The sequence below is a fragment of the Stegodyphus dumicola genome, chromosome 7 (genome assembly GCF_044657685.1).
Source record: "Stegodyphus dumicola isolate Sdum_Otavi_A_Nest chromosome 7, ASM4465768v1".
Classification (NCBI taxonomy): Eukaryota; Metazoa; Arthropoda; class Arachnida; order Araneae; family Eresidae; genus Stegodyphus; species Stegodyphus dumicola.
In genome coordinates, this window is record NC_140774.1 from 93,608,171 (window position 1) to 93,635,539 (window position 27,369).

At 33.2% G+C, this 27,369-nt stretch overlaps 1 protein-coding gene across 1 annotated transcript in view; it reads right to left on the reverse strand.

Moving 5' to 3' along the window:
* The window catches only part of LOC118201397 (uncharacterized), a 524,295-nt gene that overhangs the window by 280,937 nt on the left and 215,989 nt on the right, over positions 1 to 27,369 (reverse strand). The gene's annotated exons all lie outside the window — the stretch shown is intronic.

Sequence of the window (27,369 nt, forward strand, 5' to 3'; positions counted from 1 at the left end):
AAGTATTTTATTATCTAAGAAAACAGATGAATCAAAGAATTAAACGCAAACCCATTAATAAATAAGATCAAACTTCAGCCTGGAATGATGAAGAACTTTGAAATGAATTTGAAAATATTTATTTTAAAAAAAAATCCGATCATAAAATTGCACAAACTTCAAATTAATATAAACCTCTTACAAGCTTCTTTTAACTTTTGGTTCTAAACGTTGCAGAGAAAAAATATTTTTTAAGTTAATGTTTGCTTCTTAGTGCTTATTCTTCAGGGCATCCCGTAAATATTTAAGCATTATGTTCTGTTTATTAACTCGTAATTTAAAAAGCAGAATTTTTGCACTAATGAGAAACATAAATCGGTTTTCAGAATAGTCCCTTTGTTTATTTTCAGATGAACGGAGTATGCGTTCGAACTTAGATTACTTTTAATCTAGGGAGAATGAATCATTATTTTATGAAACGGAAAAAAAACTGTTTAAAAAAAGCTCCACTTTTAATTTAAAAGCATGAATAGTTAGTTTAGCCCTGTTAACTGGGAGGTTTTATTGTTTTCTCCATGAGTAACATAAATATTAATCAGTTCACCTTAAAAAGCTTTCCACGAAGGTACTCCTAGCTTAAAGTAGATAACCCTCACGTGCTTGACTATAATCCAAAATCCGATTTATTTTGCATGATACATACTACCCCAGCATTAATCGTAAATGTGGCCTGAAACATCTAAATTCTGATAGTGGTTCCCAGGCTTGAGTGCAAATATTCATCTTACGGATTATTAGTGTTACATTTTACATTAGTGTAAAACATTATTCAGTTTATAATAATTTATATATATATAAATTTTGCGTAAGCATTAAATTTTGCAACATTAATCTGCGTCCCAAATAAAAGTTGGGAATTGTTGATTAAAGAAATGAAAAAAGCAGAGGTTGCAAAAATACAGTGTTGCTGATGTAATAATGGAAAATGGTTTGGAAATTTTTATTTCCAATAAAGGAGATAATAGTGTATTACATTGTGCAATTTTAATTTATTGCGCGATACTTCTGCGTAGGATATGGTGTTCGAACCAGAATGGAGAAAAGAATGAATAGAAAGCTCCAAGTATCTCAAAAGAGACAATAATGTTGCATGTTTGTTTAATTAAAGATTGTCAAGCCAAGACCAAAATACTATTGACGATTTTAGGCTTTAAATCTATAATATTTAAAGCGTTTAATTATCCATATTAATTCACCATAATCAATATGTAAACTAATATAAAAAAGGTTGAAACATTAATGTAGATATAGATTACAAATTTATTTTGAAAATCAGAATCGATTAAAAATATGAGTTTTTATTATTTTTATGTCCATCAAAGAGAAACCTAACAGAAAATGTGTCTCATGCTGTAAAGGACTTTGAGAATATTATATGCTCGGAGTATATTGCAATCAGGTAATGATAGGGAATTTGAAGCTAAAGAATCTGCCAATTACGTAGCTAAATTTCTTTAAGTAACACTTAAAAAGATGCATTCAGAATTAAAAACCGAATACGACATCCTCCATCATAGTCACATTGTGGATTTATTGAAAGGACAGATTAGCATATTTAGAAAATGATTACTATTTTGATGTTACATATAATACAAAATACTGTGCGGAAGGACAGCGATTCATTCAATTCATGAAAAATCTTTCTTTTCTTCAAAATAATGCTTAGCCAGTTACTTCAGAATAATACTTAGCTATGTTTAGATGTAAACCTAAGTTAAATCTTAGCACTTCTCAACATCCTGTGGAAATCATATAGGAGCTTATATCAGAAGAAAATTTAGAAAAATCTGAGGCTGAAAGGGAAAATGCAGTAAGTTCCGTATTTTCATATGATATCGAGAATTCAATTTCTAACAAAGGCACTGAAAACAAACCATCACGAATGTAATCTTAGTAAGATTACGAATAACCTGCATGCAACTAATAGGAATACATGTTGTATAATTTATGAAACATTTAAGTTGCATAGATTGTAACTCACCTTTTAAGTTGCATAGACTGTGAAAGAGAAATTTCGAGCTACGTACAATAACTTATACATAATACTTATACATAATACTTGCATGAATTAGTACATACATACTTTACACTTCACATGACATTAGACTACACATACATAATGCATGACATTAATCTACACTTATTAGAGTTATAACCTGACTGTATACTACGTTAAGCTAATTGTATTGCGAACTTGCTAAGTTACTTTATAACTGGATTACTTATAGTTTACATTATTGCTATTACTTCTTAAATGACATTATGCTATATAACAAGATAGGCACACATACTTTGCCTTATAATCATATATGCGTTACTTAAAATAATACACATGGGGCACGCGTTACACGCGCTAATGACTACATTACCGATCACGTTATGTTAAAAGTACACATAGTACGACGTATTACACTCATTGATTAAATTACTTACATTACACTATTACTTACATTACTTACATTACACATTTACTTATACACTTACATATTTACAATTTTGGACATAACACCTGCTAAGTTACAATAGAGACATATAATTATTGCGTTGTGTATGCTATTATTCCTATGTTGGTTGGCAGACATCCTGCCCTAGGGCGCTCAGCTGCTGTATAATTTTACATATATTTCTTATCGCAGGTGCGTGTTTGATGATGAACCTCTTGTAAGGTACTATATCCGTAGTGGGATATGGTAGGTGATGGCTCGTCGTGAGGCTACAGTTGAACACGTAGTGGTCGGAGGAGCCAATTTCCCCACACACACACGCTTCTGTCATGGAGATAGCACGCTTATAAAAGAAGGTGGGAAAAGGGCCATGCCCCGTGATATAGTTTACTAAAGGGGGTATGGCCAGTAAGCGTTCTTTATCTACTACAGGGTAGAATTCGAAAGTCCTTCTGCCGGTATCTATATTCTCCCATTCGTGTTGCCATTGTTTATTCCCTATGTCTCTTAGTTGTCTTTTTAAAAATGACGCCGGGATTAGTGCTGAGATAGCCTGTGCATTATTGTTGATTGCTGCCTCATTGGCCAGTTGATCTGCCATCTCATTGCCTGCGATCCCAGAGTGGCCTCTTACCCATTTTAGCTTGATGTTAGATTGCTGGTTGCTATGCAATGTCTGTTGGATTTGCAGGATTATGGGAGATGTGTGACGATGATTCTTTAATGCCTGCAGCACTGACATGCTGTCTGTGCAGATTTCTGTTCGTGCAAGTTGTATGTCATGTGCGTACTGTATTGCCGCTTCAATTGCTATGGTCTCCGCCTGGAAGATACTATTGTGAGCTGCAAGATGACCTTTCCATTGACTGTGAAGTGTACCATGCTCATAATAAGCATAAGCACAACCCACTCCGTTATCATGTTTGGAGCCATCTGTGTAGAATTGCGAGGCGACTGGTACATCCTCTATTCGCGGCGTAGATCTCTTTGCTATTTTGATGTGTATGTTCGAGTTTTTATGTGCTGGGTGCACATGCTGTGTGCTGCCTGGTGTTTCGTACTCCAGCGTGCTGAAGACTGTGGTGCCGAGTGCAGCATTCTTCTTTAATCTTATTACCCGCTCATATATTGCTTCTAACCTGGCCCTGATGTGAAGGAATGTGAGCCCGGTAAGCACAAGTGCTGCATTTGTCGCGGTTGTTCTATATGCCTTGCTAATGTTGAGAGCAAAAGGTCTCTGTATTGTTGACAGGGCTTTTATTTTACGGCTGCCCATTGGTAGTGCCCAAATAGCTGAGGCATAGAGTACAATCCTTTCTGCAACCGTCAAGTAGAGCAGTTTTTGAATGTAAGGGTTCTGCCCCCAGTTTTGTCCCCGAAACTGCCTGGCTTTCTTTGCAATGTTGGCTGTTCTGACTTTGACTTCTTGTAGATGTGGTAGCCAAGTCAAGCCTTGGTCCCACGTGACTCCAAGGTATTTCAACGTTTTGGTGATTTTCAAGTTCCTGCCCATTAGCTTAATACAAGGTCGTCTCGTGGGGTTTGTACCTGGACGCGGTATGACCATGGACGTAGATTTCTGGGTTGAGATAACGAGTTTCAGCTTTTGACACGTGTCATAGAATTTGGAGCAAGTGGCGGAGCCGTTCCTCTCCAGTTCGTCTCGCGTACGGCCAGTAGCTATCAGTGCCGCATTATCGGCATACGCCACTACTTTGGTGTGGTCAGGCCAATTGAGTTGCAGTAGCGCATTAAACGTAATTATCCAAAGCAGGGGCCCCGCGCAAGAGCCTTGTGGGCAGCCCCTCTCCTGCTCCTTTGTATAGACACCACTATTGTTTGCGATTATGAGACTTCTTGAGTCCAGATAATCGTTGAAGATGTTATATAGATTCCTGGGGCACTTTGCCTCCCTGAGGGCCTGCTTGATTGCAGGCCACCAGAGGGAGTCAAAGGCACTCTGAAGATCTAGTGATATAAATGCCGTGTGCCGGTTATTGGCTCTATTATCGTTAATGTGGCTTCTGATCTTATCTAGAGCGTGTACTGTAGAGAGGCCAGTTCTGAACCCATATTGGTTATTGCTAAGGAATTTGGTACGGTGAAGGTGGTACTTTAGCCTATTCACCAGAAGTTTCTCGTAAACCTTCCCCAGCGCAGACAATAAACATATCGGTCTGTAGGAGCTGGGGTCTTCTGGTGATTTATTCTTTTTAAGAAAGAATACGACTTGGCCCTTTTTGAAGGACGGTGGAAATATGTGCTGTCTTAGCAATTTATTAAAGAAGGCCTTGAAGTATGTTGGGCAGGCAGTGTATGCGACCCTGATGATTGCATAGTCCAGTTCGTCAGGGCCTGGCGCTTTCTTGAGCGGAAGATATTTGAAGACTTGCTTAATCTCCTCCGTTTCGAAAGGGATATCATCCGGGGTAACTGGAACGTCTTGACAGTCTCTTGTTAGTCTTTGTTGTAGCGTGTCATCCTCTGGGTTATCTTCCCTGAAGGCTGCATTCAGATATGTGGTAGCAGTATCTTCTGCTATGTTGCCGGTGGAGGGTGGATTTGTGGTCTCGGCGTACAGATGATCCGGCTTGAAGACTTTGGAGGTTGCTAGTTTGTGCAGTATTCCATATGGATTTGAGTTCTCCGTACAGAACTTCCGCCAGCTGGCGATCTTCGCCTTTAGGAGGTTAATCTTTCCTTTCTGAATGCTGCGAGGATTGTAATCTTTGCTTCCTCGTCGGTCGTAGAGCGTAGACGGCGTCTTAACGCCCTGCACTTCTGCCGTTGTTGGCGCAGTTCTTTCGTCCACCACGCAATACCCTGTAGTCGTTTTGCAGTCCTGGTGAGCAGGTATTGATCACATATGCATCGGATGGTGCCTAGAAGTTGTTCTGTATGGTCATTAAGATCATTCTGATTATTGCATAAATCCAACGCTTGCTCCTTTTGTTGAAGCGCCTGCGAAAAGGCCCTTGTGAGTGCCTGTATTCTATTCTTTGGTAACTTAAATCTCCTGAGTATGCTAATGCTCGTATCACCTTCTATATTGAAGTAAATATATCGGTGGTCCGAACAACTTTCGTCTTCGGCCACCTGCCAGTCATGGACATTGTTGGCGATGTCCTGGGTAGTGATAGTGATATCCGTCCAGCCCTGATGGTAGGTATTATCAAAGGTTGGCTGTGCATGAGGTGCATTGATAATTTGAAGGCCGTTAGAATTCAGGAAATTTTCTAGCAGTTGCCCTTTAGGGGTGGTGGTGGGATACCGCCATATACAATATAGATAGGATATGGGCATTGAAATCACCACCGAGTAAGTGCGAGATCGATGGGTACTTAAAGTTAATGTCCTCAGTGCTTGAAATAGTCTCTTGAATGTCATCTGAAGGGGGGCTGTAAATTGAAGAGATAATTAACTGCATCCTTGCAAAACTTAATAGTATTGCTACGTGGTCTCGCTGTTGCTTTATAATGAGAGGCGACCAGGCTGTGTTGGATACTGCCACAGTTGAAAGTCATAGTCTACATTTCACTTCACGATAACATTAATACGCAAAATGGTCGCATCTAGGCGACATCAATTCCCCGTTTGGCCAAGCCACTGTATTCTCCTCATGTGACTGTTTGATGCGGTTTCAATGCGTCTTTCATTCTGTGCCATTTCTTGGTTGAAGAGTGTTGCCCTAAAGCCCCCTGGAAAACGATATAGTCACTGCGGAACGGTATATTACGCTTTTGCGCGACCACGTTATACCTGCATTGCAGAAAAGACATTCGTTACCTGTTGTATCCATCATGTAGAATGGTACTTCGTCCCAGGTTGCATGTGAAATCAATTCCTGTAGGAAACTTTCATTCAAGACCAGGCCATAAGTCGAGGTTGTAAGCTTAAGTGGCCATTACGGTCAGCATACTTGACCCCGCAAGAATTTTGGTTGGGGGATACTCGCATGTACGTGTGTTCGGTTATCCCCAGCCAATTTGGAGGGACTGAAAGATGCCACCCGCCGTTAACATGCTACACTCAACTGAATAGGCGTAGTGACACGTCTCACGTGCCTAATACCTTGTGGTGGTCGTCATATTGAACATCTTTAATTAAATGCACAGTGTCATGTAATTGTCATATGTTTCACTGTCTGCTTGTGTTTTCCTGTTTTTCGTAAAGCATCTCAATATGATTTATGAGCGCCTCTTTCGATTATTTTTGGAATGATTTTTGTGCATGGAAAATATCCAATGTCCCTCTGATTACATTCACGCGAACCGAAAATTTTTTCCGAGCGTTAATTATTTTATTGTGAATGTTTAAAGTTTGCACGAATTTATGACGCACCCTACTTAAAATTATGCATATTCGGTCTATCGGAAGATTCGGTCAGTTTCTATTACAGTTTTCGACACGTTAGCACATGTTTATTTGGCACATGTTTGGCTCTCTATTTTTATCCCTTAATGCATACATACTGACGCAGGAAATTAACTAAAACAAGGTTGATTCACATTAGTCTTAAGTGTGAAGCGACAATATACCCTTGGCTACTGATAAAGTTCATTACCTCCACTATAATTTATATGCATTTCAAAAAGGAGGAAATGCTACTGAAGCATGTAGAAATTTATTGACAGTGTTTGGTGAAGGTACAGTTTTTGATTGGACATGCAGAAAATGGTTCGAAAATTTGAAACAGTTGATTTCGAACTTTCTAAAAAACTACATTTTGGGCGACTAGCTTTGATCGATGACGATATCGTTAAGATCACGTTGGAGCAAGGTCCTTTCCTAACAATATCGGTGATCACAGAAAGGCTTAATTTAGTCCAGCAAACCATTTCGGACCATATACAATATAGATAGGATTGGTGTGAAAATATTCAAGATGGGTGCCACAAGAATTAAGTCAAAAGAATTTGGATGATTGAGTCGTCATATACACATCTCTGCTTGCTCGGAACCAAATCGAGCCCTTCTTGAACCGGATGACAACAGGAAATAAAAAGTGGATTACCTGCGAAAACATCGCATGGAAAAAGGCATATTGTGAGCCCAACAAAACCTACCCTTTCCACCTCTAAACCAAATTTGACTCTGAATAAGAGACTGTTGCGTATATGGTTGGACATTCGGGGACCAATGCAGTATAAGCTTTTAAAACCGAACGAAAAGCTCAGTTAGGAGAAATATTGTCAGCAACTGGATAATTTAAAGACAGCAGTCCAAGAAATGATGCCGGCGATGTGCAATAGGAAGGACATTATACTATATCATGATAATGCCAGGCCACATGCTGCTTTGGAGACTCGTCAAAAAGTTGCAGAACTAGGCTGGGAAGTTCTGTCGCATCCACCATATTCATCGTACTTAGCACTCTCCAACTATCACTTATTTTTGTCCTTACAGAATTTTTGAAGTGCAAAAAATTCAAAAATGAAGAAGATATCAAACAAGCACTGGTTCGATTTTTCGCATCAAAAGATACAACATTTCTCAAAAATGGGATATGCAATTGCCCTCATGCTGGTAAGATATCATTAATAATAATGGCAATTATAGTATTTCATAAAGTTTATTGACGGGGAGAAAAATTTGTATTTTGTCTCATTCCAAAAACGGACAGAACTTTTCCGTAGACCGAATATATATATATTGAATGATCTGAAATTCACTGAATTCGAAAACAAGTTATTCTAATACTTGCGCAATATCTGCTAAGTAAGATAATAATAATTTATTTACTAAAGAAATATTGATTACATTATCTCCTAATATAAATTTAGTAGAATGTATCAAAAAAGAGGGAACCCATATGTATGAAGTTTAATTCCGAAAATTGTGTTTTAAAGTAACTTGAATGTAAATCATGAAAAAAACGTTTTAAAGGAATTTGAATTTAAATCATGAATAACAAAATTCTAAACATTGAAAAGGAAATTAAAAATTAAAAAATAAGTAATTATCGCTATTAATCGGAAATTAGTTGACTTTTCAAGGGATTGACTTTTCAAGGGAAACAAACCGACTCCTGTTCAATGAACAATAATTAATCAATGCGAAGGTGTTTCGTCTTTTACTCAAGTAAGAATGATGATGACAAACTGGCAAATTAAGTTAGGCCAAAATTGTAGTTCCGTGAAGTGATAGGATTTATAACCAAAGTAGAGTATCAAAGAAATCATTCTCAATGAAGCATTTTTGCTAATACGAGATTCTTTAGAAATTTTAAGTGAAAAGCCAAGTTATGTAGTAAAATTTACAAAATACTTGAGTAAATGTCCCCCGACACCTTCGCTTTTATGCATGTTAATTCAAGATTATTTTTATAAAAATAAACATAATAAACAGTAGTAATCTTAATTGGAATTATGAAATAGAACTCAAAATAATTGAAATAAACATGAGAAAAATAAGAAACATAATAATACTATCTTTGCAAAAACAAATCAAATTAAAGTTGAAAAATTTAAATATTATAATAAGAAAGTAAAATGTAAAATGTATATGAAGATATAAAAGGCCAGAAAATGCATTAATTAACTTACGTTCTTTCTAGTGGGATGTTGGTAAAGTGTTTTCTTCTGTGTTTTTCTCAGAAAGGGTGTGTGTCCGAAATTCCGTTATCGGCAATGGGGATACTTTGAATTATTACAGTCGGTGAATCTTTTGAGAAGATATTTTTGGGACGTGGAAGGGACTAGGAATGTTTGAGGGACGTTTGTTGCGGAGTTTTTATGTGAATGAAAACGTCTGTTAAAATTTTGAATATACTGACTAATGAATGGAAATTAATTAATTTCTGGCTAATTGTCGTATCAGAACGAGGAAGAAATGAAGAAAGAGGAAAAAAGTAATTTTTACTGTCAACGAGCTATTTGACAGACTAAAGAGTATGGAATAGGCTCATTATTTTAGTAACAGCTTAAGAAAAGTCTGAAAACAATTATTTTTTACATTATATACCATATTGTAATTACACTATGTACAAATCCTCCAACTGATAGTCATCCAACTTATACCACCTTCTCAGGTTTAGGAACAAATGATCATTCTCTGTCAGTTAAATGAGTGAGTATTTAACGCCTGCCCTTTTAAGACAATGGTTAAAAAATCGATTAGGTATTAGATTATTTTTGAGATTTTAAATAAGGAGCAAAATTTCACGTTATAGATCTATCGTATCTGTGCAAATATTTTTAATACGTTGTACGTTGTATTTGATTTAAGAATGTATTACTAATAACCTTTTTGAAGATGTTGAAAGTCCAATTTATTAAATTGCTAGTACTGAAATTGAAGCTTCTTGTTTTGTCAAACAGTAACATTATATATATATATATATATATATATATATAGGTATAATGCTTTAATTTGGGTATATAGGTATGTGATAAAAATGTAATGAATGATGGAGTGGATAGAAATAAGTAGACATTTTAATGGCATCTTTGTGCAGATATGATGCATTGAGGGGTGCACCATGCTTTTGAGAGGTAGGTAAATACGGTCTGGTTGCATACATTGTCATTCCTTGGGCCAGGAATTTTGCATTGCCACACAAACAATTTTAATCACTATTAACGAATTTCCATGGTAGCATTTCATATCAGTTAGTTGGAATTGGTTGTATACTAATTTTCACAAATGATAATCTCTCCAAACATGTGCAAGACAATAAAATTATGATTTTTAATTTTCAGTCTACTTTTGAAACAGTTTGAAACTTCTTACCTTAGAATGAGCACACACCTTTTTTTTTTTTTTTTTTTTTTTTTTTTACTGTGTAATTTATGTTTCTTACGTTTTTCAGTTATTTGAATTCGACACTTACGTGTGGCCATTATTTTATATAAAATGTGACTTTACTATTCTATACATAATAATTTCATGGGAAAATATTTCTAAAACAAGTTGAATCGATCGTAAGGTTGAAAATGATTCTCTTTTTGTATTGCTTATCTCGAAAAACGTTGGAAGCTTTTATACTTTGTTTGAAACTGTCTCGTTAAGCATTCCTCTTCCACCTACAAGGAACTTTTAACACTTTTCTCCTTTCTTCTTTTCATCATTTTTAAGTCCAATAGTTCTTTTACGACTAAAACGCTTTCTTTTAACAATGCACTTTATCCGATGGAAATGAGGTATCTTCCCCTCTTTTTCTCGTCTTCCGGACATCGAAGAAAAAGAGTTCGCTGGGTTTAGTATCACTCAGTGAAGATTTTATAGAAGAAAATGAGTTTTATTCTTCATTTTCGGATGATAAATCCATCATGATAAATGGTGTTGAAGGGAAATGAAAAGTGAATAAAATGGGAAGTAAAAGCAGTAAGGAAATGTTTATATGAACTTTTGGGAGGACTTTTGGGAGACATGGAAATCAGGTATTAGCTTTTCTTCCTGTAGCTATGATTAAAACACTGTAGAAGTAATTAAAATATTAGGACGAAAAATAATAAAACATTGCAATAAAATGCATTTTAATCAATGTTATGTTTCATTTTTAAGTGATCGAAATTGATTATTCTGTATATCCAACTACTATCCAACGGAGTAAAAACTTAACAGATAAAAAATCTCTTTTTTATGCAAAATGTGCCCTTTAAAGGTAGCATACTATAATGTGTTATTACAAACCTTTCATCTAAATTAAAAACATAATTGAGAACTTTAAAGTATTACGAACTATTAGTGTACATCCATATGTGGTCTTGTTGTGATAAAGAGAATTTCTAGTCGATACTCACTCTTACGTCAAGCTGCCTATAACAATGATTGAGTTTTTAAAGGAAATCACAGGTTAAATTCTAGTCCAAAAATACTAGATTTAGTGATATTTTGTAACTTTGACAAACTTCCAGACAGAACTATCTAACAGGATTTAGTCAAGGACAGTTTTAGATTCCCAAAGAGCGAATTTACCTAAATCTTTAAAAAGGAAAAATTTGTATGACGCCAAAAATCTGTTTCCTATCACATTTTCCCTCCTGTTATAAAGCTTCTTCATCTTAAGAGCTGCCATTTTAAAATTTAAGCCAGAAATGTAATTGAGTTTGAAAGAACTGACATTGCATCATTCAGCAAAATAAAAAAAAGGGTATACTTTTATTACTCGGCGATGCTATTTTATACGTTGCAAATGTCGTGGACATATGTGGACATGTTGTGCGTATGTAGGCAATATATAAATATGAGTTGATTTATTATGAAACCATCACCTCTAAAATAACATCAACAAAATCAGCAAAACTGGAAAGAATAAAAATTGGTAATACCTTTTCTTTAATCATGAAGGTACAGCTTACCACCATGAGTCTCTTTTACACCCTACAGTCAATACTGGATGTTATATTTCCTCTTCAAGCTATAAATCAATCATTCAATAAAATGAAATATCAAAGCAAGTGGAAATTGCATCACTAGCATAGGTTTGCCCTCAACAGTTTATTAAATATGTGAGATCAGTCCAAAATCTGCTTACAGTTCCGATCTCACCGCATGTTATATTCGGTTATTTCTGATATGAAAGACAAATTCAAGAGAATTAAACTTGATACATATGGGGATGGTTTTTACTGTGCAAAGAAGCCGCTGAAAAACATTTGTAAAATGCCTCGTTCATATATACTTGAAAAATATATTTATTTGAAAGATGAGATATTTTAATATGATTTACATTAAGATATTTCGAGACAGAACAACAAATTTTTCTCGTTCTTGTAAATGACTGTCTTTTATATTTTTCTGTGAATTTCTGCGGGTATTTCTTAATTTCTATTCTCATGGAACGACCCTTTTAGGTAAACTAAAGTTTTAAGCAATATTCCAAATAAAAATATATATACCAAAGTATAAAATAAATGAATTTAATTTTAAATTAATGCGTAGGAAGAAAATCTTTAATCCCAAATGTAGATAGATCATTTCTTTATCGGAGATCAATCAATTTCAGCTCCTTTCACAATATGAAACTTCGCAAGCTCTGATAAATTCAGACACCATTTATTTGACTTTACTGGACACACAGTGTCTTTAATAAATTACTTAAGATTGCTTATAGCGATAAGTAATGTCTTACAATGTCTAAACTGAATTCCAAAGCAAGAATGCAAACTAGAATTATACATTTGCATCAGAGCTCCTTTTACAGTACTGTATTCAGTTTCCAGGATTTTACTATAAAGAAACTTCAACAGAATAGAAATAAGCATTGCTCTCTGCATATCTCGATGTTACCCATTTCTATCTTATTTTAAGTTATCCATAACAGCTTCCTTTTAAAATTCAAATTGAATTCAATCGGGATACTTTTCCATCAACACGTCGAATTGCTTTTCAAGAGTGCAGAATTTCCTTTTGCAATATCCTTCGAAAATATGTCCTTTTTTACGCGTAATATATTCGCAGAGGCAAACAAATAGTTTTTCGTTTTGCCATTCTGTCTCCCTTCGGACAAAACCCAAGACTCTTGTCACATTGGGGTCACTGTACTGGAAGAAATTGACTTTCCAGAAAATATCAGCCTCGTCAGGCACCGAACAAAAGGAATAGCGAGATTTGATCTTTTTATGTGTTTGGACATGTCTGAGAACTTATTTATTATTCCGAAGCTTTCGACGTATATTAACGAAATTCTTAAAATGATTAGAAATAATTTCGGAAACTAGAAATCAGAATACTGCAAAGTTCATGCTAATCGGTTTCCTTTCTGGTAATAACTTTGTGAATCTGCAAGGCTCTGGAATTCGTGTATCTGATTAAAATACAGAGGAGTTAATTAAAATTTGTAGTGAATTAAACTAACTGTCTTTCGTAAAGCTTCAGTCAAACTTCAAATATTTTTAACTTATTGCATCTTTTAAAGAGAAATTTGCATCTTAACGTATATTTAAGCTACATTAAAGCTAATACAGCACTTTAAAGCTAACAAAGTGACCATATTCAAGCCTTTATCTGGCAACATGCTTCCCTGTCTGTTACGTCAAATTTCCGAAATTCAAAATATCATGTGATTTAGTTATTATTCTTTTATCCGTTTGACCGTATAACACAAGATGCGACACGATACATGATCTAAATTTCTGTATTTCTGAATTCCCATCTCAAAATATTGTTAGCATTAAACAACTGTAGTGAAGTAATTGTATTTTAAAGAATGAAATGTCATCCCTTTTCTCGAAAGAGTTTGTTATTTTTTCTGGAAATGATTAATGTTTGATGTTCTAATTCTCTTAATGCTTACTCTATATATTAAAATAGGAATAATTTGTTGTTGCAATCGGTGCAGTTTAGAAGAATTTGATAATTTACATAATTTGTATTCCCACTCTTATAAGGAAAGATTAGTTTTCTTATATTATTTTAAAAGTTTAATATATTTTTTAGCTTTATATCGAAAGTTTCTGCATCGAAGATGGAAAATATTGAAATTAATATGCCTAAAAAACAATAAAATGGGCACTAAAAGAAAAACTCGAAACAATTACGGCATTCATCATTCTCGAAAGGTGCTTTTCCTGAGCTGCAAGGCATACCAAACGCAACGTTAAAACTTTCTTGCTCTTAAAGTTAAAGCTTTAAAATTCGGCGCAAAATGGAAGTGTAATTTGCTCGGTAAACTTCAGTGGGTAGGAGTACATTGATTTGTAATTTGCAAAAAGCGAAACAAGAATTATTTAAGAATATGTCTTACGATATTACATAAAAATGGTTTGTACAAATTAAATAATATTTATATAGGATTCTAAGGTGCACACCTCTCAACTTCAGTTCCAGTCAAAATCTTCAATTCCAATCAAGTTATTTGCTTCTAAGTAGGTACACAATCCAATGTTAAAATATATCTAGCACATATTTGAAATTATCGATTCGATTTAGAATACTAATAATAAAATAGAAATACTTTGTTATTAACATATTTTAGAGAAAAATTATGTCAAAAAATTAGAAATCGGGGGAAAATATACAAGTCAAAGAAGCTATCAGTTCTAAGAGACAGCTCAGTTTTAGCAACGTTAATGAGCCTAAAAGTTCTGCTGTTCAAAGAAATAAGGTAATTTTCTTCTTTTATAATAAAATTCGAATTTAATGAGAGTATTGGGCAAAATACATGTAAATTGTTTTAAGCTTTCTGTAGAAGTACAACAGCTTAATTTTTCGTTTCTTCATGAGCTTTTATAGCTATCGAGATCCAACAGTATTTAGACTACAGCTTAAAAGTAATAAAAGAAAGTTTGTTTACTCAGAACTCAATTCCTGAACACAATGTGTTTTTCATCAAGCAGGTAATATATTCATAATGAAGTTCCATACTGCTCTCCAAGGAACGGTATATACTTTTACTCTCCGAAAATGTTGCCATTCTAGAAACAATTTCTCTTAAACTCTGTATAATAGTGCTTCGTGCATGCATATTATAGCATAAAATATTTACAAAAGTGTATTTACTTTTTGACTGCGATGGTATACACACGCTCTAACTATCTTTCTTAAGCTTTTTAAACATAAATGGTGGTAAGTTACTTCCAGCACGGAAAACTTGGTATTAATTTATTATAGTTTTCGAAAATAAATTTCGTTACGTACAAATTAAATTTAGTACACGTGTTTAAAAATCTGACGTCTAGTTTCAAAAGATTGGTGCATAGTAAAGAAAACTTGAAAAAAGATGTTTTTCGAAGAAATTTTCCTGTATTCATAATAGGTTCTTTTTAATAAAATTGAAAAATATAAATTCTAAAAATTGTTGTTTAAATACAACTTACCTGAATAATTATGAACTAATTAGGAACTGACTTTTTTCATTTAAAATTCTGACATTTTGGACCATGTTTTATTCATAAAATTTTTAGACATTTATAACACGAACGAAAAAAAATACTCCGAATTTGTATGTCTAGTTTTCATAGAATAAATATTTATAAAATAGGAAAACTAAATTATGTTAAACAAGTAGTTTAGTGTTTGAATCTCAGTAAAGCATTGATATAAACCTAATAATGCGACTCACAATTCTGGCTAGAGCTAAAGTACTTAAAGTGAAGAGATGCTCAGATTAATTATTTGCTTTTCAGGGCATGATAGAAGCGGTTTTTATTTCTTCCGTTTGTAGAAAACTGCTAAGGGTAAATAGTAACAGTATTTAGAGAGTTATCTCTAAGTATTTCGCTGCCTAGATAATCTTAGTAGATTCAACTCTTGGTAGATCAGATGCATGGCCAAATATTAGTCAATCTTCACCCGGTTTTATGGTATTTTTATGATAGAAATGTTTATTCCCAGAAACAAACATAAACATATTTAATAGTAGCAACGTGAAAATTTTTACTATCATAAAACAGTGATATGTATGATACTGGCCATTACGCTGCAACAAAAACATGCTTCGATATCATATGATATTCGTTTAGTATTTACAGAAGAGTCTTAGATTATGAACGCCTTACTTTACGAACATATTATCTGAACAAACGTCGCCTTGGATAAAGATGAGTTACAAACTCTTAATTCAGCACGATTTTTTAATACGATTTTGAAAGTCTTTTAAGCCAACCTGTACCACCACTCAGAGGCTTACACGGAACCCTTAATTCGCATTAAAAAAGGTAGCAACAAGTGATCTACAGGATCTTGAGCTCAGCCCAAAGGGAATTATGGCCAGATTGTGTTGCAGGCAGGTGCTTTGACATTTAGGAATTTTTTTGTTATCACTGATATTATATCTTTGAGCAAAACCATGGGATAGGAAGTTAACAATGAAGACATGGAGAAGTTACTAGATGGCCAATAAAATGAGCTGAACAAAAATAAAATACAACTTAAGAAGCAGCAACAAAAGGCGATTGTGAACGAAATTTCTTCAGAAGAAGAAGAACGGAAAATTATTCTACATCTGCAATCCGTAAAAATCTGTACAAAATTCAAACGCTTTACATAACAATATTATTCTGATAAAGCAGCAAGCTGCAGCATAAGCTATTTCAATGAAAATGCCATTCCTCACTTTGAAACTTAGTAGAAACATTAAGTTTATCGAAGCAGGAAACTTGAAAAATGAGAAAGGGCCTCGGCAGAATTTGAACTTCCAAATGGGATCTGCACGTTCTTTAATTTATACCATGATGACACGAGACAAGGTGGAAGAGATTTCCTTGTCTCGTTTCATGAATAAATATCGCTGGATAAATTTTAAATGGAAAAGAAGCTTACTGAATTTCAAGAAGAGTGACGCTTAAGGCAAAGAAGAGATGAAATAGGATACCCCCTTATTGGCTACGAGCTTATTCACTAAGTCCTATCATAAAGTTTAAATAAACTATCATTTGTCGAATTAATCCATTTAGCATTAATTCCTATGTTAAAAATCGTATCTGTTTACGAACATTTCAGTTGACGAACGGCCATTAGCAGAGAATTAAATTCGTGAACTGATGTTTCACTGCATTTTAAATTATATGAATTACATGGATAAAGTATCACGTCATGTAAACTTGTAGACTACACACTAGTCGACATCTGTTGCATCCATGATAAGTGGGGAAAATTACAAGTTTTAGCAAGGCGAAAAAATTGTATGGGATCTATGCGTAGAAACATCATCTATGCAGTTTCTACTTTAGAATAAATGTTAGATTTTACTGTTATTGTCTGTTTTGTATTTATACTCCTTTTTTGTGTGCATGTTAGATTTTTTTTCATGTGCATATTAAATTTTCCTTTTATTGTCCGTTATATTTTATGCATCTTCTTCTGCTTCTCTTAATTTCATTGAACTCATTTTAATACTTTAATATAATATCAATTACTAGAAATCTAATAAAATAAATATATTATTCAAATTATTTAAAAACATTTTTTGTTAAAAATATTCCATTTATTTACATAGATTTGGTCTTAGGAAAACACAACATGAATAACACCTTATTTAAGTAACTTCAAGTAAAGATTTTCTAAGTGTTTGTTGTTCCTAAGTCGTAATTTTGCATTCTAGGGAACTGAAACGTATTTTCATTTGAAAGATATATTTGTTGTAAGCTTCGTCTACAAGCGATCTAGTGGAATAAATGCATATCTTAAAAATTAAATCTCTTCTTTTTTTAAGTAAGTGTGCATGTTTCAAAGTAAAGTTAATTTAAAATAAAGTAATATCGTAAGAAATTTTTCTACCATTTATTTTTGCTATTTTGGATAGTATTTATATACTATATTATCTTTGATTTCTGGACTTGGGACCTAATTCTTAAACTAATTATCTCATTATAACTGCTCAGTGCTTAGCTTAAAATTGTTTCAGGAGTTCAATTAAACCACTCATTTTTAGATCAGATAACTATCTGTACTTAATCTCATGACTTTTATAGGTTTTTCACTTTTTTTACACTTATTAAAATGCAATGCTTAATTCTTTCATTTAAGATGTTAGACAATAATCTGAAGTTTACAGTTTGAAACTGTTCTTTAAATTCAGTCTTTAAATTTCGCAGTTTAACAGTTCTGTTTAAATGATTTAATGTAATGTTATGTGAATTTGAAACTGAATGTTATATAATCATAACTACATTAAATCTCAATAAAATTTTATCTCCGTCTGTAAAATATTTTGCTAGGCATTTCAGTGAAAGCAACAGCTTTCGAAATACTTCAGGAACAATGAATTAATATTCATAAATAAACTAAAAGATTCAATTTCTTTGTATGCAAAATTCATTTCTACATATTTTTCGGAAACTGAACTCTATTTTAATGATTCATCAAAATCAAATGTGAAAAAAATGTTTCTCAATTAAATAGAGATAATTTTAAAAGAGTTCAAACATTTTTCCTAACACAGTTTATAATAAAATTTGAATGCACATGGGATTCCAATTCTACTACTTCTCCATAAGTTAAGTATAAAACTCAAATGCTTAAATAAGATCCATATGTGCAGATTTTATTACCAAGTTCATACTATACTATTGTCAACAATACTTTTACACATATCTAAAATCTAAAATCAAATGAGAAGGAGTATTAAATAAATGAAAGATAAGCTTACCATAAAGATGACTTTTTATCTCATAGTTTGACGAAAACTGTTAAACGCCTCAAAGCAAGAAACATGAAACTCAGTTGTAACTTGCCAGAAGAGAGACCGTTGTTGCTAATATTCACTCTGAAAGTACGCACATTACAATGCGATAACTAATCATATTCTCTTCAAGATCGGGATGAAAAGGCACGAGATATTGCCAACCAAATCAGTCAAATATTGAAACGTCAACCATATGGTAAGATTTATTCTTTATATTTTAATTCGGTTTCAGTAATAGAGAATGTTTTTTTCTTCGAAGCCAGGAAACATGAAAATTCACCTACACGCTTTCGCCAGGATTCCAGACACGTATCTTGAAACTATTAGTTGGGTATGCTAATTACTTATGCCGCAAGAGCATGCACAGATTAACATCATGATTTTCGTGCAAGTTTCAATGTTCAGGAAAAAGAGGTGACATCTTGTTTTAGTGACTTTATCGATGGAACAGTCTATTATTTCTCTTTCACGGAAATAATTTCAGTTGAGTGAAACAATCATTCGAAGACTTTCTTCAGTTGTCTTCACTTCAAAGCAAGAAAGTGATACATAACATTGCTGGCCAAACGCAGCTATCAGTCAATGGAACAATTCCTCAAGTTATTTTTGATGTAGCTATAAATGTTCGCCATTCCAGAAACGTGAAGCCTGTGATCCAAAGATTTCTAAGCACAAGTAAAAATCGGCTTTTTCTAATGCATTGTCAATGAGCATTATTAAAATTATTTTTCAGTGTATACCTTAAACCCAACAACAATGTTCCAATATCCCTTCCCATTCTTCACACAAAAAAGGAAATCTATCTCTTTACAGAAAATCAGATTTTACACTAGAAAACGACACTGTCATATTCGTAGTCAACACTGCAACAGTTGAAGCATATCGTGACCATGCCCTTGAAACTTCCATAAATCTTCATATTACACCAATCGGTGCAGATTGTTTTTTTGTGTATGACAGTATTGTTTCCTGTGATGGGATAAACTGATTTCAAAGGTATTGAAAAAATGCGGTAGCGAGTACGTATTTAGAATCTCGATTCAAGTGAACATATTTTTGGGCTGCCCATAACTGAAAATCTCATTCAGTCCACGATTTCCTCTCTTCAACGTAAAATTCTCCGAAATTGGACACTAATTGCCATCCGTTGCCTTTTATGACATTATTGAAATGAAAAATCAAAGATACGAAAGTTATTCTTATATATGGATCACATTCAGTATTGGTTTATTTAAGGGAATCTATTTTCTCGGAACACACTAATCATGCGGTAAAGAAAAATAATTAAGGGTTAATAGAACCTATTTTTTTATTTCATCATAATAACCATTTTAATTAATAACTGAATTCAGTGTTTTATCTCTTCTTTTCTCTTTTATTTAAATTTCAGAAGGCTATGTGTTTTAAATAATCTACAAAAGCAACGCAAGACAAAAGACAAAATGAAAGTAGATAAATAATAAATTTAAGGGCCTTAGAAAAGAAATAAAAACAGCACCGCAAAAGTGTTGCATAAATATGGGATTAAACCAAACCTTTTCTCCGATGATATACATTATCAAAGAGAGAGAATGCATTTCGAGTACTAATACAATGAAATGCACTTCCGAGTCCTGTTTCAAGCCATAATATATTTTGACCCAGATATAACTAATGTAAAATTTTGTCCTTTGAAAACCATGATACTAACGTTTGAAGCCTCTTAACAACTAAAATAAAATTTAATCTTTAGATAAGCTCTTTTATTGCGATTTTCATACATAATAAAATATTTTTCTCGCCTGAAAGGAAACAAAAACATTAATAGCCTCATCTCCGGTAAGTATATCGTGGATTATTTCGAAATTCAAGAATAAACCTGTGCCAAAAGTGACATTTTCTTTACAAGATGTGGAATAAATTCAGTTTTTAAACCCTAGAATTCCATTTTTAATGTAAGGGGATTTTACGTTTTTCAAGTACTTATTTTTACCTATAATGTTAGGTATGATAAAGTTATTTATTCAAACAATCTTGCACCTGAGGCAACAGTCTGGGAATCAATAATTCTATTACCTCGTTGTTTAGTTTTTGTCCATACACGTCAATTCTACTAGTTAGACATATCCTTTATTTTTTCCATCCTTTTGATTCATGCACGTCATTTGTACTGTTCTTAATATAAGTGCAGCAATATGCCACCCGTCATTTGGTACCTGCTACATAGTCTGTTTCCAAAGCAGTTTCTTACCGTTAATCAAGTAAAATGTTTTAATTAATACAGGCCTTAAAAGTTACCATTAAGTGTTTCTGAACCAACTGCGTTTACTTTTCGCCATGTCTACTCTTGGTCCTCGTGTATATAACATTAAAATAACTACTGTCTGCTTTTTCGATAGCAAATGATTTTCTAAAGACTCAGATTTTGCGATCTTATCGTGGAGCTCCTACAATCTAAACTGATCACTGCTACCATCATATTGAACCACTGAATAGATTAGCAGTAATGCTTTCTGCCTGAAACTTCCTGCGATATCTAGAAATAATTAGAGCGACTAGTTCCAATATATATACTGTTATAATATTATAATCATTCTTAATTAATTTTTTAGCATTCATCTCAAATATGAAGGTTAAATCTGAATCAGTTACTTAATTGCCACTTATTAATCATCCTTGTTCTACAAAACTATCGTCTTCACAAACTAAACAAAACTTTGAAAACCCATAACAGAAGTAAAACTTAAACAAAAGTTTCATTAAAAATAAGTCTTATACAAATCCAAGAAAAGAAACTCAGAATAAATGACCGAAGAAAAATTAGCCTGCCTTCAATACTGGCGCCATGCGTTTTGAAGAGGCCGTATTTCTTACAGTACGAAGTAACAGTACTATCTAGATCAAATCAATATAATGGAATTAGCGGTGACTTTGATTAGGACACCGATGAACAAGTATATCGCAGATGAAAAACGCAACTATCACCCAAGCATAATATCTTCCATACAACAACTCACTTATTAGCAGGGACAATAACCTATGTAGTAAGCAATAGACAATACAACGCCAGTATCTAAAGCGAGAGTCTGTTAGTGCTAAGCGCTGTCTTAAATCCAGTCCACCGATGTCATATCATGAATAAATTCCTAAGGAACCTACGACGCTACCAACACCTATTTTTTCCCTCCGTTCGATAAATACACAAACCAGAGATCGAGGAAATGAATGAGCGGGTGGACTGGTAAAGAAGACAGCTCACAATTTCGGAGCAGATTTACAACACGTGCACTTATCATATTTCCATCTCAAAAGATAATCAACATTTGGCTAAAATAAAATTGAAAGATAAATAGAATCACGCACTACATGGCCTTTGCACCTATCTATACTTTCGCAATTTCAAACAACATCACATGTACTTTCCCAAAGCTCCTGATATGCTGTATAACAGATCACGACCCATTTCTAATCTATTTTCATAGACACTTCTTAAGCGATAGAACCAGTGCGTCTGCAATAGTACGGAAAGTTCCGAACATTATCTGACAAGCGGCCCACTGAGATCCAAGTACCACTTCAGAATTCTGAGTAATAAAGGTGACAGAATTCCATACCGATGCTAGATCGTCAAACAAGAGGCACTCCTCCAAAAGGTCAAGGCAATCCTTGACATTCTGGCAGCATACGGGAATGATACGTGTGCTAATTGATACATTATTCCTACTTTGTGCAGTTGCACAGTAGACCTCAATAGCAATATGTAATTTATATTATATGTCGCATCCACTATTACACCTTTTCAGATGTCTAAGCATCAAAGATAACGACAAAGATGGAGTTTTCTTATTCCGTTACCTGTCCGTCTGTCTGGCAACTTAGCCAAATAAAGTAACATTCCAGTTTTGACTTCGTTGTCCTATTCCACCCTATTGTGCAAATCCAGTCAGAAAGATGATGTCCATCTTATCATATTATGAGGTACATATTTGTGGATTACCCTTTGTAATATAACTGAAAATTAACCGTTACTAGTCAGCGAGATTTGGAGGGCTTTAGAATATCTATTCAAATCAATAAATTACAGAATCAAACTTATATCGTAAGCGTATGATATCATAATTTAAGAAAGTAATATTGGCACAACATTCTTCTAAAATGTCAGTTATCTTTAACTTAACCTAATAGAATTCTGGTGACACCTGACGTAAGGAATAGAAGTTAAAAAAGGAACTAACAATAAAAAAGTGTTTGGTTAAAAAAAACTTGCAAAACAGTTACCTTAAGAGAGTTGAACAAATTTGGGCTAGCTCATTTCTGTGACTGTTCTGTTATACTGCGAGATAAAGCCGCATGTTTTGGATATGTAAACAATTTTTGTTATAATTAATTAGTCTGATGTTGCTGCATTAAGAAGTCTATTGCTAGCAAGCAGTTTCATGCTGCCATATAAAGTTCATGTTTTCCTTTATTCGACTGCAAATAAGGTTGTTGCTACAATTGTAAACACTAAGTGTGAAAGTGAGTCCATTCGAATTAAAATGGAAACTGGACAAAATTGGTTTCAAGAGCTTTTAACCAAATATTTGGAAAGAACTTTCATTTCCAGAAAGTATCATTTATTAATTAATATTTTTCTTTTCTTGCTCTCCACGGTTTTAAGCACGCTTCATTCATAAATCTATAGTGTAAAATAAGTGAATGGATCAGATTGACTGATAAATTGGTTTCCCTCGATAAACACGTGTTTTAGAATTAATATAAAACATTAAAAGAAATTATTTAATTTTCTCTAAAAATGAAACTTACCAACTGAAGTTTAGAATTATGTAGCTTCATGTTATTATTCTTTATTTTGAGGGGGAAAGGGGTCGATATGCTTTTGTAATGGATCACGAAAGAAACATCGGCTAGTTTATTTCCTATGGGAAGCACGTTTGTTGTCTTTTACTCGGAAAACTGATTTCTAAAACTTCTTCCGATGAATTCAAAACTGGCATACTGATGAGTTTTTCGTTTAAAATGGCTCGAGTATTGCTAAAACTTTTAAAGGAAATTTTCATACGTATCGCGAACTTTTATATTTTGCATTAATACACAAATTCTTAGAACAGTAAAAGTAAAAATATTTATTGATTTATGTAGAATATGTAATCTTATTTTCGACTACGCGTTTTCTAAGAATCTTTCCACAAACCTAAGGCATCAGTATTCATTCATTTTATTTTGCATAAGTTATGCTGTCTCGCAAAATAAGATTGAATGTGGAGCACCTACCGCAGCTGAAACAGATTTTGATACTGGTATGGCAAAATTCTATCCCCTGAGAATTTTATACAAAAGAAAAGAAAAAGAAAAAAAAAATATGCTTCTTCTACCTTTTAGGAAACTTAAGCCCTTATTTGCAAACACCCGAATCACAATACACGTCTATCAAAATTTGAATCCACGAAGATATATTTCAGGTGTCTATTGAACCCAAGGAAATATACTACAAAGAGGCGATTGCATCATCTCTGAGATATTTTTTACTCAGTAATTCTATCGTGCCCTCAGAGATATTGGCTATACAAATATCTTTTCATTTTTATACATCGCATAAAGTTTTTCAAAGTATGCAAAAAATTTTAGGGTACAAAATTTTAAGATTTTACTTGCTATTTTATTCTTTGTTGCTATTTAGAAATGAGAAGATTTTAATTTTTAAAATGTATTGGTGGCAGAGTTTAACCACAGTTTTATTCACTAACTTATTTTCTAACAAATTGGAAAAAGTAACATTAAATTCTAACTTAGACATTATTCAATCAATATTTAAAGAATATCGTGCGAGTAGTTCGTTGTGTAAACAAAGCAATAAACATCTTGAGAGAAGAGTTTTAATTTTAATATGTTATTGAAAACAAACGCATAAAAGTTAAACATCATGACCAAAAAGGTAAACACCCCATTCATTTTAAATTTATAATGCAAATAACAATAAATTAATTAATCAATTAATTAAATTGATTTTAAAGGTGATAGGATTTAATCTATTTGATGATTCCGACATTCTTAAGCAACGCAAGTTAGAGAAATGTTGCTACGCATTTCATTATGTTACTAAATCGTAATTCTAATTCTTTTAAATTTTCGTAAAACTTTGCCCTTTTATTATATTTTTATTGATATTCGGGAAATCCAAGAAACATATATTACAGCAGAGTTTTAAAAGTAACTGAATTCTTGGGTAAAATAAAATTTTCAAACATTCTAGAGCACAGAAACTATTAATATTGAGATATACTCTGTGACAAATACGTTAATTTGATAATAGTTAATTTCACGCCTTGCCCTATTGTTATTATTCTCTTTTACGGAATTTTTTTTGAATCCGAGAGAGATTTCAGCACTTCAACAAGAGCTCCGGTTCTTATTCGCAGCTTATATTTAAACATTTAGGCTTCAGCAATTTGTCCACCACTGAAGATATCTTTCCTTGCATTATTACTGACTGCGAGCGTTTTTAGCTTGGGAGAGTGAACTTGAGTATTTTTCAACCACCAGCTACTTTCGAAAAGCTATTTTGTATACCTTGCGACATTATATTCAACACCCTGCCTTATATTACTGTATTATCTTTTATTATTATTTATGGCATTACTATATTACTCATAAAAATGTCAATTTCAATAGCAGTCATTTTTATTCTTATTTTTCAAGAGAGTTTCCGGTCTTAAAGTTGAAGCGACTTTAATATATAGTGAACACTTATAGTAGATATTGCATAGTGTACTGTAAATATTTAAAACAATTTATTAAGAATATATGTTGCATTAAAAATATTTGTTTCGTAGCGGAATTTTTGTTAATTCGAAATTTCTTCAAATGATTATAATACCAAATCATGTTATTCTGAAAATTTTTGAAAATAGTTGCTTTGTAGCAAAATACTCCATGAGCTCTAATAGCAAAAGTTCCCTCCAAAGATTTTAACTTTGAGATCTAATAATCAAATTTCTTTCTGTAAAATTATCTTAATTTCTATAAACGAATTTTAAAGTTATTGTATTTCAGAGACATTAGGTTAATTGGAAAAGCCGGAGAGATGAAAAATCAGCAACCGCCTTCGAATCGAACCACGGACCTCTGGAATTCCGACCCAGCGTGTAGAACCACTACACCACGAAGGCACGCCGAAAAGGTGGAATAAATACATTACAGTATCTACTAAAATCCTATAGATTTTTCCTAAATGTTTTCCTTCGTTTTAAGAACAAATTTTTCTCAACAGAATTTATCTTTCATTCTGAAGATAATTACCATACTTACAAATTTCCATGAGAAAATTTTAAAGCAAATCAGTTGTAAAATAACATAGACTAATTAAAATTCATCGTATAGAAATGTACTTTTGATGGTCACAAACTAATAACTAATATTCATGGCAATTAATCTTCATCGATCCTATAGCATTTATATAATAATAATAACTACAGTGAAAAAACTTAATCGACGTTTTCCCTGATCATATTATTAGATAAAAAGACTATATTTCCTGCTATTCTGAGACATTTCATCGTAGACTTTGCTTGAAAAAACATACGTCTGCCAAAGTCAGAAGTTTGTGAAACATTAAATGAGATATCTAAAAGCTCTTTTATGAAAAGTAATTTCATATAATGCTCCAATAAAGTATAAGGTATTTCTCCCACCTTTCTAGCGCGCCTTCGTGGTGTAGTGGTTCTGCACGCTGGGCTGGTATTCCAGAGATCCGTGGTTCGATTCTCGGCGAAGGCGATTGCTCAATTTTTTATCTCTCCGGTTTTTCCAATTAACCTAATGTCTCTGCAAAATACAAAATAATAAGTTCTAAATCCCAACTGTAGGTTTTCTACTTTTTTTGAAAAATATAATTGCCTGCATTGTTCTTATGTAACCTGACAGGTCATGATGCGCCTTTAGATAAATATGTAATTACAAATATTTTTAAACTTTTATCAGAGAGAATTCACCTGAAATAATTGGGGCTAGAAAAATAAATTTTCATTTCTCTATAAAGTTTTGCAACGTATGACATTTTTTCTTTTCGAGGCAAACTTTTACACTTGTTATGCTTTTTTTCTCATTTACGAAACGATATTTTATTACCAAGAGGCTTTTGGAGATTGAAATAAGTTATTTTCTTTATTTTTAAAAGTTCTAAATTTTATTAGAAAAGAGTGAAAATAATGAGAAATTTAAACGTTTCATTCAGATCGGTGACTAAATAGTAGATAATTAAAGTAATATACTTTTTAATACTAATTAAAGTTACATACTTTAATTATCTGCATTAAACATTTAATTCATTAATTAATGTAACATATTTTAATTAGTGACTAAATAGCAGATAATTAAAGACATCTTTTTTTGGGGGGGGGGAATGCAGTTTCACACATAAATATTTCAAGATGCATAAATTGTCCCCATTGTTTGCTACGTATGTGTGTATCTATATAAACTCACACACACACGCACACGAAAGTTTTTGCATGCTAATCAGAAACTTTACATCTAATTGATTCTCTACCAGGGGATCGGTTCGTGTACTTTCAGTCTGCACTCTGTGTTTTGCTAGGCTACGAATAAAAAATATAATAATATGCTAGTGTGAGGAAGTATGTATTCATTAATGGTATTTTGTGATTCTTGTTCGCAGTCAGCACTTGGCTGACTTTTGTGAGTCTTGTTCGCAGTCTCCGTTTTAGGCAATGATTCATAAAAACACCTTTCAATAACAACAACAACAAATGCAAACGTACTAAAACCATGCTCGTATTGATGCAAACAGACATATTCTTTATTACTGTTGAATACAAA